The following is a 12,017-nucleotide window of genomic DNA, read 5'->3' as shown; positions in this document are numbered from 1 at the left end:
GTCAGGTGGTTTGAGAGAGTTCCCAATTGCCAGTCAAAATTTCTTAGATTGTCTTCGAAATAGTTGGCTATTACTTTCTCTTTAACCCTTCTTTCTGGTTACCATCATAAAAATGTATTAGATAAAAATCAAGATTCCATAGCAGTAAACAATATAAATCTCAAAAAACTTGGAAGATCCAACCTTCACTTAAAGAAGACCAATGTTTCAGATCCCCTGTGTAAGATCTGACCTTAAAAATGCAAATCATATGTAAATCAATTAAGTTGCAGACAAGAAAACAAACCACCAGTTTCTGTGAGGCCATAGGATGTTCAAGAAAACCTCCTATATCTTCTAGTATGTCCAAATTAATTCTCGTTTTTCACTACTGCTCATATCAGTCTTGGTCTCTGATCACACAGTAACATCCAGTGTTTATTTTCACATCTTCTCAAAAAAAATTAAAAAAAAAATTAAAAAAAATAAAATAAACATATCCAGCACTGATTTTGATTCTGATAGGGAAACATTTAATGGATCTTGGGCACTTAAGTTTTTTCGGGGTGCGGAGTTGTTGGGAAGGTTTACATAAATAATCAAGCATTTGCACAAACACTTGCCAGTTACAGCAAGCATTCGGTCACAGCACAATTCCTTTTTTTTTTATAAGTGATTTCTTTTTATTGTACAATACCATAGTGTTTTGTTTTTTTTTCTCTTTTATAGTCATTTTGCAAAATAGTCAAACTAGACCATTTGTCTCAAAGAAGAACTCAAATAAATTAAACAAGTTCCTCTCCCACTTTCTATATCTTTTGTTTTCAGGAATTTTCAGTGATGAATGCAATAGAAAAACATAACACACTAAACCCAGAATGGAAATTTTCTTCCCCTTTCACAAATGCTGTGGGTGTTTTTTCATGCAAAAATGAGATCCTGAACATGATAGTACATTTTAGTTCAATACAGAGAGCATCTTTGATTCATATCTGCTTTGGCAATGAGCCTAAGCAAAATATACTTACACAATGTACAAACAGTTAGGGATTTTCCTATTTCTCTAGGGTTTTCCCCATTTGTGGTATTACTCAACTGTAGCCAGAGGTTATCTGAACAGACACCACCAACGTGCAGCATTCTGAATAGAAGGTGTGGTGCCAACTTTTTAGCTAGCACAGCAACTTCTCAATCTAAGTCAATTGTAATGTCACATTGTGTTGTTTAAAGACTGTAGAGAAGAAAGTGAGACCAACAGAGGAAGACCAGGATTTGGGGGCATGGGGGGTATTTTCATGAAATTAAATTGCTGAGGGAAAGAAACAAAGATTAGACCTACTTTCCATTTTCTCTTATTCCTCCAGGCATTGAAGCAAAAGCAGTATTGTGAAAATTATTCCCTGAATGTTCTGTCAACCCAGGAAAGAGTTTGAGGCAAATTTGATTTCACAGTCTGCCTGCCAGCTGTGTTGTACCTTGTTCATAGGTTCATTCTGTAAGGAGTAGTAATATCCCTTAAAATGCCTTAAAATATATTTTGATCATAATTTGGGGCCATGTTGACAACAGATACTCAGCATTCATTCATTCAAAATACCTACACTAATGTCAGTGAATGTAAAGTGAAAAAAATTTCCCCCTTTTGAGATATCCTCAGCAGAAAAAGCTATTACCTACACTACTATCTAAAGCCAAATTGTCGGAGAGGGCTGAGAAAATAGAACATGACCATATTCTGAAGTTTCCCTCTATTCCAGCAACTTGTGTTCCTTGATCACCATTAAAAGCAAGCAAGAGGCTGTATGTCATCTTACAACACAGTGAGTGAGCTGTCTTAATGTAGTGTGGTCTGCAAGAACCAATGCCCAAATAGTAGCCAAAAGGCTGATAAAGATGACAAATCTAGTCAAGTTGTTTATTATTATTATTATTTCCTGTCAAGAGGGGATACTCTGCACAAATTCATCTTATTCTACATGGAATTAGAAGGGATCTCTCAGATCATTGGGCCTAGTCCCCTGAAAACTGCAGGTGCCAAATCACCTATACCTTTCAAAAACATTTTAAAATAAGACGGGCTTTTGTGTGTACTGCTCCAATGCCAAAGCTTTTCTGGAAGCCCTGTTCTCTAACAACAACAAAACTTTTATTTTCAAAGGCAAATGTAATAATGGTTAGTTTTTATTGACTTCTGATTGTGTTTATTACCTTTTCACTTAAACAGATGCTTTCTAACCTGGAATTTACTTCCCATTGATCCACAACCAGTAATACATCTTGTCTCAGATTTTGTTTTGCAAGAGCCAAACTATTTTATTCTCTCTCTCTTTTTTTTTCTTATTTATTGTATTATTTTATTGTAATAAAATAGCCTTTCCTTCTTACCATCCTCCTCCTCACCATTTGTTTCTATTTTAACATGTATTTCCTGATTCCAGGCAGTTGGACCCAATGACCTTAGAAGGTCCCTTCCAACTGCTCTGCTCTGCTCTGCTCTGCTCTGCTCTACTCTACTCTACTCTACTCTATTTCTATCCTATCCTATCTATTATCCGTCCTATTACACTCAATTCCCCTAATGGGGTGGCCAGAGCCATTGTACAGTTCTGAAGACAGTTTCCATGAGGGCCATGAGGGTTTATTTGGTGCCTTATAAAGTAGCTCTTTGTGTCAACCAGGAGCACCACAACCATATGGTTATATCAGTAGCCATCCTGAAATACTGACAGAAAGCTGCTGACCTGTTTCCATGTAAGTAATCCAGTATCAGCTTTTGTCCATCAGCTTACCCCACTCAATTTGTGGAAGGACAATCCTACAGATGTTCTGGGCTTTAAGAGTCCCAAATGTTTTCTCATGGCCTTTAGTGAAAAACCAGACAAAGATGATCTGTCACCTCCATAAAGATAAGGTCTTTGAGAGGTGGACAGTCACAGCCAAAGTACTGTGTATCCATGAAGCCTGAGAAATTTGGATAGAAACAGAGCTGTGTCATGAACTCCTCAGACTTCCAACACATTACCATAATTTCTTACAAAGACTTTCAGATACAGAAGTAATCTGGGGAAAACTTCACAAATGGAAACAACTTAATATGCTTTAGATTTTCACAGAGCTATTTTCATACACAAAGGAGATAATGACTTTGCATTTTACATATCCTTGATGCTGGTGAGAACTGGAACCTCAGAGGACTCAGAGGACATTCTATTTTATTTCATTTTAAGTCATGTTTAAATATCACCCTTACCGTAAGAGAAAGCACAGGGATAATATAAAAGTTCCCATCCCCAGAAAAAAAAAAAAAAAAAAAAAAAAAAAAAAGTCTTAAAAACATCAAGGTCAAGTATTTATGTTAGAAAACATGTTATTAGAAATGGGTGGAAATGAAAAATAATAGGCCAAAAAAATACACTTGGAAATTGAATTAAATTGTGAGGATATTTACTGAGAACTAGAGGAATTATAAGAATTAACATGCTTAATATGAACGCTTAGAATTGTTAAGGATTCATAGTTAGTTTTGATACACTGTCCCTGAAAGACCTTTTCGCAAAAGGAGCATCTCTATTGTTTTGACATCATCTGTAATTACTTTCATTGCCAAGGAAAAACTATCTTTCTGGCAAACAAGGTGGTTCTTCAGCTTCTACTGACACTGTAATCAGATACACATCAATGGCATAGAGTGGAATCAGCTAAGAAAACAATTGGACTGTTATACATGCAGAAAAGAAACAGGCACTAGAAGTTAAGGTAAAGCATTATTTTTGACTACTGTTTCTACAAGACCACCTGGATGTTGCCAGATTTTATTACAGAATGCTAAAAACAAAACATCTGAGTCATGACTACATGTTCTCCGACTCTGAGCAGCAACTCTCTCTGCGAGCATACCAAACTGAACAAAAAACTTCCAATCACATGGGTGCAGTGATGAATCTGAGAGGATAAGCACAACTGAGAAGTGCAATAATGAGCTCAGCCTCAGAACTGGGCTAATTGAAGTCACACATCTTTTGGATAAGAGCTGTTCCATGTCCAACAGCACAAGTTAAATTCTGCCTGCATTAACATCATGTTGACATGCTTCCAATTAAACATTGAGATGGCAATGAACAAACAAGGAAGAGATAATTGGGTTTATTGAAGAATACTGGACAGTCCTCGTCAAGGCTTTACAAGGATCTAAGACATAGCATCTCACCAATCTTTGTATGCTGCACCATTTGCCCTTTAACTAGTATACACAAATGGGCAATGAGCCCACTACTTCTTGTTTGTCAAAACTGAAGGCCAGCATTTCCCTTACAGCCTACCAGTACTTCAGAAATGCAGGAGCATGTGACTAACACAAGACCTTCAGGCTCCTTAGATTTTTGTCTGTTTAACTTCTACTATTCAGGTGTAACAGAGATTTGTGTGTTCAAGACAGCATATACTTCCTCCTGCATTGTATTGATGCAGAAGAACCTTGTTCCTATATTTTAACAAGACTTCCCCATATTTTAACTGGACTGCAAGCGGAATATAACTTCCCCTGACCGTTACTGCAGGACAGAACAAGTGAAAGAGTTGGCAGCACAGAAATTGTATCTCTGGGAACTCTTTGCAGTGGCATGCATTCATCCAAAAAGTGAATGTCCAGTCAGAATGGTATTGCTTTGAGGTCTCACAACTGGGAAGAATGTTCCCCCCTTGTATTTTGTTTAAGTGAATTGTACATAAAAATAATGCTGTGATACTAAAAGGGCCTACACGCAAACCAATTGCTTTTAAAATTATTGGACCAAAGGGAGCTATGACAGTCTGAAATAAAAGCTGCCTGATCTATTGTGTGCTTCAACTCCAGGACTAGAAGCAGGATTTGCCTGGAGCAACAGCATGCTCTAGGTTCTTATTTTTTAAAATAAATAAATAAATAAATAAAGTCAAACATTTTGATGTCATGTTTCCTAAAATATTAATACAAGTTGTTAACAAAACAAAATTGCATACAATAGACAAAGTAAAATTAAAATGCACTTTGAATGCCATACCCTCAGCTGGTATAAATCAGCACCATCGCATACATAGAGTGTCAAAAATTTCAGACCACTCAGCTACTTGAAAGGAAAACTAATCTACCAAATCAGCACTTCCAGTCTAACAATGAGACAGGGACATTCTAACACAGCATTAATGGTTATTTCAATGAATGACTGGAGTTCTCATACAGAGGACGATAAAATGGAATCAAGGAAATTTCGGGTGGAAAAGGTCTCTGAAGGTCACTAAGCTTAGCCTCCTACTAGAAGCAGTATTATGGCCAATACTAGATCAAGTTAGGCATGAATTTGACCAGTCGTTGAAAAACTAAAGGACATAGGTTCCACAGCCTCTCCAGATAATTGTTGGTGACCAGTACTTTGAAGTTAGGATGGTATAATGATCTCTGCTGCCCAGAAGAAGGTACAAGAAAAGTTTAGTACAGATCCCTCAGCAACACAGACATCACTGTGACTTGCAGCCACTGGAACCAGTGGGCAGTGAGATTCCACAGAAAAGGAAAAAGAAATAAAATAATGAAAAAAAAAATAAAGAAAAGGAAAAGAGCAAGAACTGAAAATTATTAAGAGACCCCGTGGGCTAGATTGGCCCCTCTTGCTGCTGCTGGAGGCAGTGGCTATTTCTTTTGGAAGGCCTTAACATTTTTTATATTCCACTTACTGTCTTCTCATACATCCCAGCACTATTCCTCCGCAAAAGAAGCAATATGTTGCAGGCCTGGCTTTCCCGTGCTCTGGCATACACAGCGAGGCCCTCACCATTTTGCTCTGGGCAGCTATTCATTTTTCTTGTGCTTAGAGTCAGTTCCAGGAGCAGAACACTGCCCTGAAGTACACTATGGCCTTTATAGATGATAAATGTCATCCTCCTCACATTCACAGACTGTGGAAGACTGGTTTTAACTCCAAACCTTTGAAAGTCAGTTAAAATCTTTCCACTCGTTTGAATAAACTTTGGATCAGATCCAAATGTGGGAAAAACTTTTTGCCTATAAAAACTTTTTGCCTATAAAAACTCTGCTCATGAGAAAAGTGCCACTAACACCATTTCCAAGTAAGTCAATTTCTCTTTGTGGATTTTACATTACTACTGGTAGTGAAATGAAGCCATGGTCTGCAGTCATTTGCAAAATGAGATTAAGTCAGCTTTGTGTTCCAAATCTAAAAGAGGCTTTACATGCCTGAAACATCATTTAAGCAAGCTGTAATTACCTCAGCCAAACACCATGATCCATAATACCCCATTAATTGCCACCTAACCCTAGAGGCACCTAAGCTTATTAGGCAGCTCTCTTTCAGACCTGAGAACTACCTGGATGTTTGGGACTTGGTATCTAGTTCAAGACCCATACAGAGCAGGAATTACACCTACCTCATGCCACAGTTATTTGGGATAGCATACATCCACTTGTGAGACAACCATGTCCCCCAGTGTATCAGGTGGCTGGAAGGGATTTCATGGTAGTGGAGATTAAACTAGCAAAGCTCAAGACTAGCTTCCCTTTCAGAATGGGAGCATTAGAAAAGAAAAGCAGAATAAGGGCATGTTCCAGCTGTTATACTCTATCTGTTCAAGTCCAAACCTCAAGGAGAAGCCACATCCTCCTTAACCTGAAGCTGCTCTAACTCTACACAAGTTTTCTTTTTACCATATTGCCCAGTAAATGAGAGTTTCCCAGGCCTCCTGACAAAGCAGTGATACTGTATAGAGATGAAATGAAAGACTAATGGTCTGAGAGAAGGACAGGCAATAGAGAATGAGATTTTAAAGTCAAGTGCTTTCAACATTGAAATGGGAGATCTTTTTCCTACTTCAAAGGCTACTTACATTTTATTTTAAACATTCATCAAGAAAAAAAGAAGGAAAAAAACTTTGGAAGAGTGTCTCTCAGATGCTACTCTAACTTGGGTATCTGTGCTCCAGAGAGCTGAGTTAAAACTAACCTTGCGCTTAACTTTTTCTCTTGGCTCACTTGAGGCAGAACCCCGCTGAGCATGCAGGTTTCTCATATTGCCCTGACAAATGTTTAATGCTATCTCATGATCTCCATTTTATCTGCATTTAATAACCTAGAGCCATAGGAAAAGAACAGGGTCACAGAATGTGAGAATGTCGCACAGATATTATACTGATTTTTATTTTTTATTTTATTTTAACTGGGTAGGGTGGGGAGTAGTTCTTAAAAACAAGAATGAGCTTCCTAATCCCTTCCCAACCCTGCCAGTGTGGTTCACAAAGTCATATCAAAATTTAGAACAAGAAAGCAGACTTGACAAAATTTCTTGTAAAAGTTTCGAGACTTTGGAGGCCATATGTCAGGCCTGAGACACACTTCAATGTCATGGAGAGAAACAAAGGAGCACATGCTTTTGTTGGTTGCAGCTCTCATAAAAATGGTGTTTCTCCCTCTTGTCCTTAGACACAGAAAAATTTTAAATTGAAATAAGCTTAGAAATACTATTGATTACAGCTCTTAGTGTTAAAAAGTATTTTTAAATGTTGATTTTGTTTTTATTCTAGCCTTAGCTTGTTATGCAGTTGTGTAAGGATGTAAGCCCATGCAAATGATCCCTCGGGCCATACTGGAAGCAGTGGTAGAGTAGTCTCAGACGGCAGTCCTGACAGGCCACTGCATTCCTCCTTGGTGCCATATCATCAGTTAAGGAACTGCTTCCATTAAGACTTCATGATAAAGATGATAAAATCATCATGATAGGATCATAGAACGGCTTGGGTTGGAAGCGACCTTAAAGATCATCTAATTCCAACCTACCTGCCATGGGCAAGGATGCCACCCACTAGGTCAGGTTGCCCAAAGCCCTATCCAACCTGGCCTTGAACACCTCCAGGGATGGGGCATCTACAGCTTCTCTGGGCAACCTGTGCCAGTGTTTCACCACCCTCTGAGTGAAGAATTTCCTCCTAAATTCTAATCTAAATCTCTCTTTTAGTTTAAACCCATTCCCCTTTTACCTGTCATTATCTGGCTGTGTAAAAAGTCATTGTCCATCTTTTTTATAAGCAATCTTCAAGTCATGATAGGCCACAGTGAGGTGTCCCCAAAGCCTTCTCTTCCGTAGGCTGAACATCCCCAGTTCTCTCAGACTTTCTTCATAGGACAGCTCCTCCAGCCCTCTGATCATCTTCATGACCCTCCTCTGGACCTGTTTGAACAGCTCCACATACTTCTTGTGCTGAGGGCCTCAGACCCAGATGCAGTACTAAAACTGGAACCTCACAAAGGCAGAGCAGAGCTCCCTTGACCTGCTGGTCACTCTTCTGTTGATGCAGCCCAGGACACAGTTGGCCTTCTGGGTGGCAAGCACACACTGCTGGCTCATATTGAGCTTTTTGTCCACCAGAACCCCCAAGTCCTTCTCTGCAGGGCTGCTCTCAATGAGTTCTCCACTTAGAGAACTCATGTCTGGGATTGCCCTGACCCAGGTGCAGCACCTTGCACTTGGCCTTGTTGAGCCTGATTAGGTTCACGTGGGCCCACTTGTCAAGCTTGTCCAGCTCCCTTTTGACAGCATCTAAAATATATGAGTAGTTATAGTTGTGCTTGCTTTTCTTTCTCTAGGAACAGCAGAGAGAGAAAAATTGTCTTAGTGCATGTAGATGAAAAACATTTTTTATTTTTTTTCAGTTTTACACTTGAAAATCTTGGAGATAAAGGATTTATTCCCTAAATACGAATATTTGGATTTTTATGGCATCTGAAATTCTTAATCCTACATCAGAAACCTATACCAGAACCCCTGCATATATGCCTCTCTTGTCAGGAGCAACAAAAGCCAAAAATATATTCCCCTGAAACTGTGTCAGTACCGGAAAATGAAAATAAATAAATAAACAAATAAATTTGCTGTGTAGAAAAGCTCTAATGAAAATATCTATACTATGAATCTATGAATTTTAGTTGCAATATCTGTAATTCAAGATAACTAATATAGGAGCTAGTTATAAATAAATTTAGAGATTCTAAGGAAGAATAAATCTTATAAAATATAAAATAATAAGTAATCACTTTAAAAGTCATTACATAGTCTATTTCTCTTTTAACTATTAATTCTTAATTTTGAGGGAAGGGGGGCTAAAAAAAACCTAAGGGATAATCATCTAGTTTAGGTTTATCTTCTGAATCTTCACAAACCGTAGTTGCTAAAGTTAGCACTGGTCCAATTAAAGGTGGCAAAGGTCCAAAAGAAGTGGTTCCAAAGAGGCAGGATTCCACCAACTTTACAACAGCCACATTGTTTCACCTGACTCTCCTGATCACACAGTTGTCCCTAGAGGCAGCAATAATTCCTGGGCGCGGCCTCAGTTTAATAATCCCATCAGTGTTCAGTACCTTCATATGTTGCTTCACTCTATGTCTCATTTTTAATGATAGCCCTTACTTACTAAAAACCACCTATGCCACACATTCTCCTAAAAAACATACTTTTTTTTTTTCCCAAAGTGGATGAGAGAAATAAACTACAGAGGCAGACTGAATGCTAACACTAATGTGATCACACTCTGTAAAATTATTATACTATATCCTACAGAAAAATAATATATGAAAAACAAGGGGGAAAATTAAAAGAGCTCATGCTACTGACCAAAACTTAGCATGAAGCTTGATACTCTAATGAGAATTGCTAAAATGCAAGAAAAAACTATGAACAGGGAAAATTACAGTACAACAATATCGACATTTAAAAAGCAGTGGAGAGACCTGTCGTTGCAGTCATGGAAGGAAGAACAGCAGGTCAGGGAGATGAGGAAGTGGGAAAAAGATCAAGGAAGTTTGCATATTTAGGAATGAAAGGGGAAAACAAAACTGAGCACAGTGAAATGTATTAACTGCAATAAATTCTATTTCCTCAATGTTTTTCCAAGAAAAGACAATGAATGTACATCTAGCACCATACAATGGTGTTTATATGATTCATACTTTCTGAAAATATGCAGACAAGTAGAGGCAACTCCAAGACCATCAGTTTTCCAGAAGTGATTGAAATTTACCACACATATTCAAAACAACAAGGCTGAAACACTTTTCTGCAGGAGAAAGAGCCACAGATCATTTGCTTTGTAAAACTTAAACTCTGCTCATTTTTACACAGATGATTCTTTAATGAAAGTGCAAGTTTCATACAGTTTTCCAGTAAGTTGGAACTTTCCCATACTTTGCATACAGAAAGCACAGCATATCCAATACAGTAAGGCAAGTCTTTGGCTCCGTTGACTGTTCCAAAGCAGCAGTAAGTTAAATATGACTTGAAAGACTATCTTTAGATCAAAAAAGAGGAAATTACACATAAAAGAAGAGATATTAAGGTTAGAAAAGAACTCAAGATGCCATCTACTCTAAGTTTTTGCCTTAGGAGGAATTATTTTTATCTGAGACATATCTGAGAGATACTCTTCAAGCATGTGTAGAGATCTCTATAAACTCTGCAGGCAATCTATTCTAGTGCTCAGCATCATTAGTTACTGTGACTTTCCAGCTCATTCATGACTTCTCAAAATTCTGGCCCAGTAAATTCATATATCTGTGAAGGCAGGGTCAGAGTTGTGATGTGTCCATATCACATCTGAGTATAAATTAATTTACTGGTTTGGGAATCATTCCTAGCAAAGCATACCAATTCTTAGCCAGAGCTACTCTGGAACTTCCTTTGTAACAAACTACTGCTTGGGAACATTTTCCAGTTTGTGTTTTATTTATGAAGGCAGATAACTATGGTTTTCAAAAAGCAACAAGTAAATGTTAATAAAAGCGGAGGGGGCTGGGGGGGTGTTGGAAATAGGGGGTAAGTTTTACAAAGAAAAATATTTTCCTGAAAGTACAAAAGTACAAAAACTACATCTATGAAGATGATCAAAAGGCTGGAGACCCCATCCCATGAGGAAAGATTTAGGTCAGCCCAGGAGAAAATAGGGCTCATGGGGGACCTCAACACAGTATTCCAGTACTTAAAGGTTGGTTACAAAGAGGACAGTGGCTCGCTCTTCACAAGGAGCCACATGTAGAAAACAAGGGGCAACAGGTACAGCTTTACCAGGAAATGTTTTACCTTGATATAAGAAAGACTTTACAATGAGAACAATCAGTCACTACAATAACCTCCCCAGGGACATGATGAGTCCCCATCAGTGAAGGTTTTCAATGTGCAATTGGACAGAGTACTAGATGATCTCATTTAGGCTCCCTTTCCCAAAGGATTGACCTGATGATCTTTCAAGGTTCCTGCCAGCCTGGGCTGTTCTATGCTTCTATGACTGATCAGTGCCAAAGCTGATGTATAAAACGTATGCAGCTCATGGGGATGATGGTAACATAGTACATATAACTTTAAATGTGTTCCTGTTTTTTACAGCTTGGTAGCCATTGCACCTCATAATTCCTGGTTCCCAAAACTCAAATGATTTTTAGTCGGGGATAGAAACATTGGACCTCCTTAATTCCAAGTTACCCACCTATCTGGGACTGAGGCCCAGATCCTCAATGCTGAGGCAAACACCAAACAGGCAGGAGACTATCCAAAACTATCCTTAGAAATAAATTATTTAAAATATCCTCTTGGTCTTTCTCATTTTTGATCACTCCTGATTCTTCCACAAGCAGAGGCATTCTGGCAAAAGTAGGAGAATGAGACTGTATAAATCCATGAGACAAAGTAGTAGGTAGCTCCAGCAGGTGTACAAATTAAGCCAATTCTAGACCTTTCTGCAAGAATTCCATCAAGGTAACATCACCTGGTCTAGTACAAATTATTACCTCTCTCTGCACAATTTTTCCTGCTTATGTTGTCTCCTTCCCTGGAGATATTCAAAAGACACATGGATGTGGTCCTGGGCAACCTCCTCTAGATGACTCTGCTTGAGCAGGGGGTTTTAGACAAGATGACCTCCAGAAGTCCCTCCTTATCTCAGCCATTCTGCGATTTTGTGATTAGAAGGTACAGTTTAGACCAATTACAAGTAGCTTTCCAACTGCA

At 38.4% G+C, this 12,017-nt stretch overlaps 1 protein-coding gene across 4 annotated transcripts in view; it reads right to left on the bottom strand.

Moving 5' to 3' along the window:
• The window catches only part of IL17REL (interleukin 17 receptor E like), a 49,339-nt gene that overhangs the window by 31,369 nt on the left and 5,953 nt on the right, over positions 1–12,017 (bottom strand). Inside the window, exon 1 of one of the 4 annotated variants that reach the window (XM_082751715.1) lies at positions 6,400–6,473. The exons of the other annotated variants lie outside the window; for them this stretch is intronic. The gene's annotated coding sequence lies outside the window, so the exon portion shown is untranslated. Of the gene's footprint in view, positions 1–6,399; positions 6,474–12,017 lie in introns of those variants that run through there. 4 annotated transcript variants of the gene reach the window in all.

The sequence above is a fragment of the Aythya marila genome (genome assembly GCF_965140915.1).
Source record: "Aythya marila genome assembly, chromosome: 1".
NCBI lineage: Eukaryota > Metazoa > Chordata > Aves > Anseriformes > Anatidae > Aythya > Aythya marila.
The sequence above is the reverse complement of the archived record's forward strand: the minus strand, read 5'-3'. Positions and strand labels throughout refer to the sequence as shown.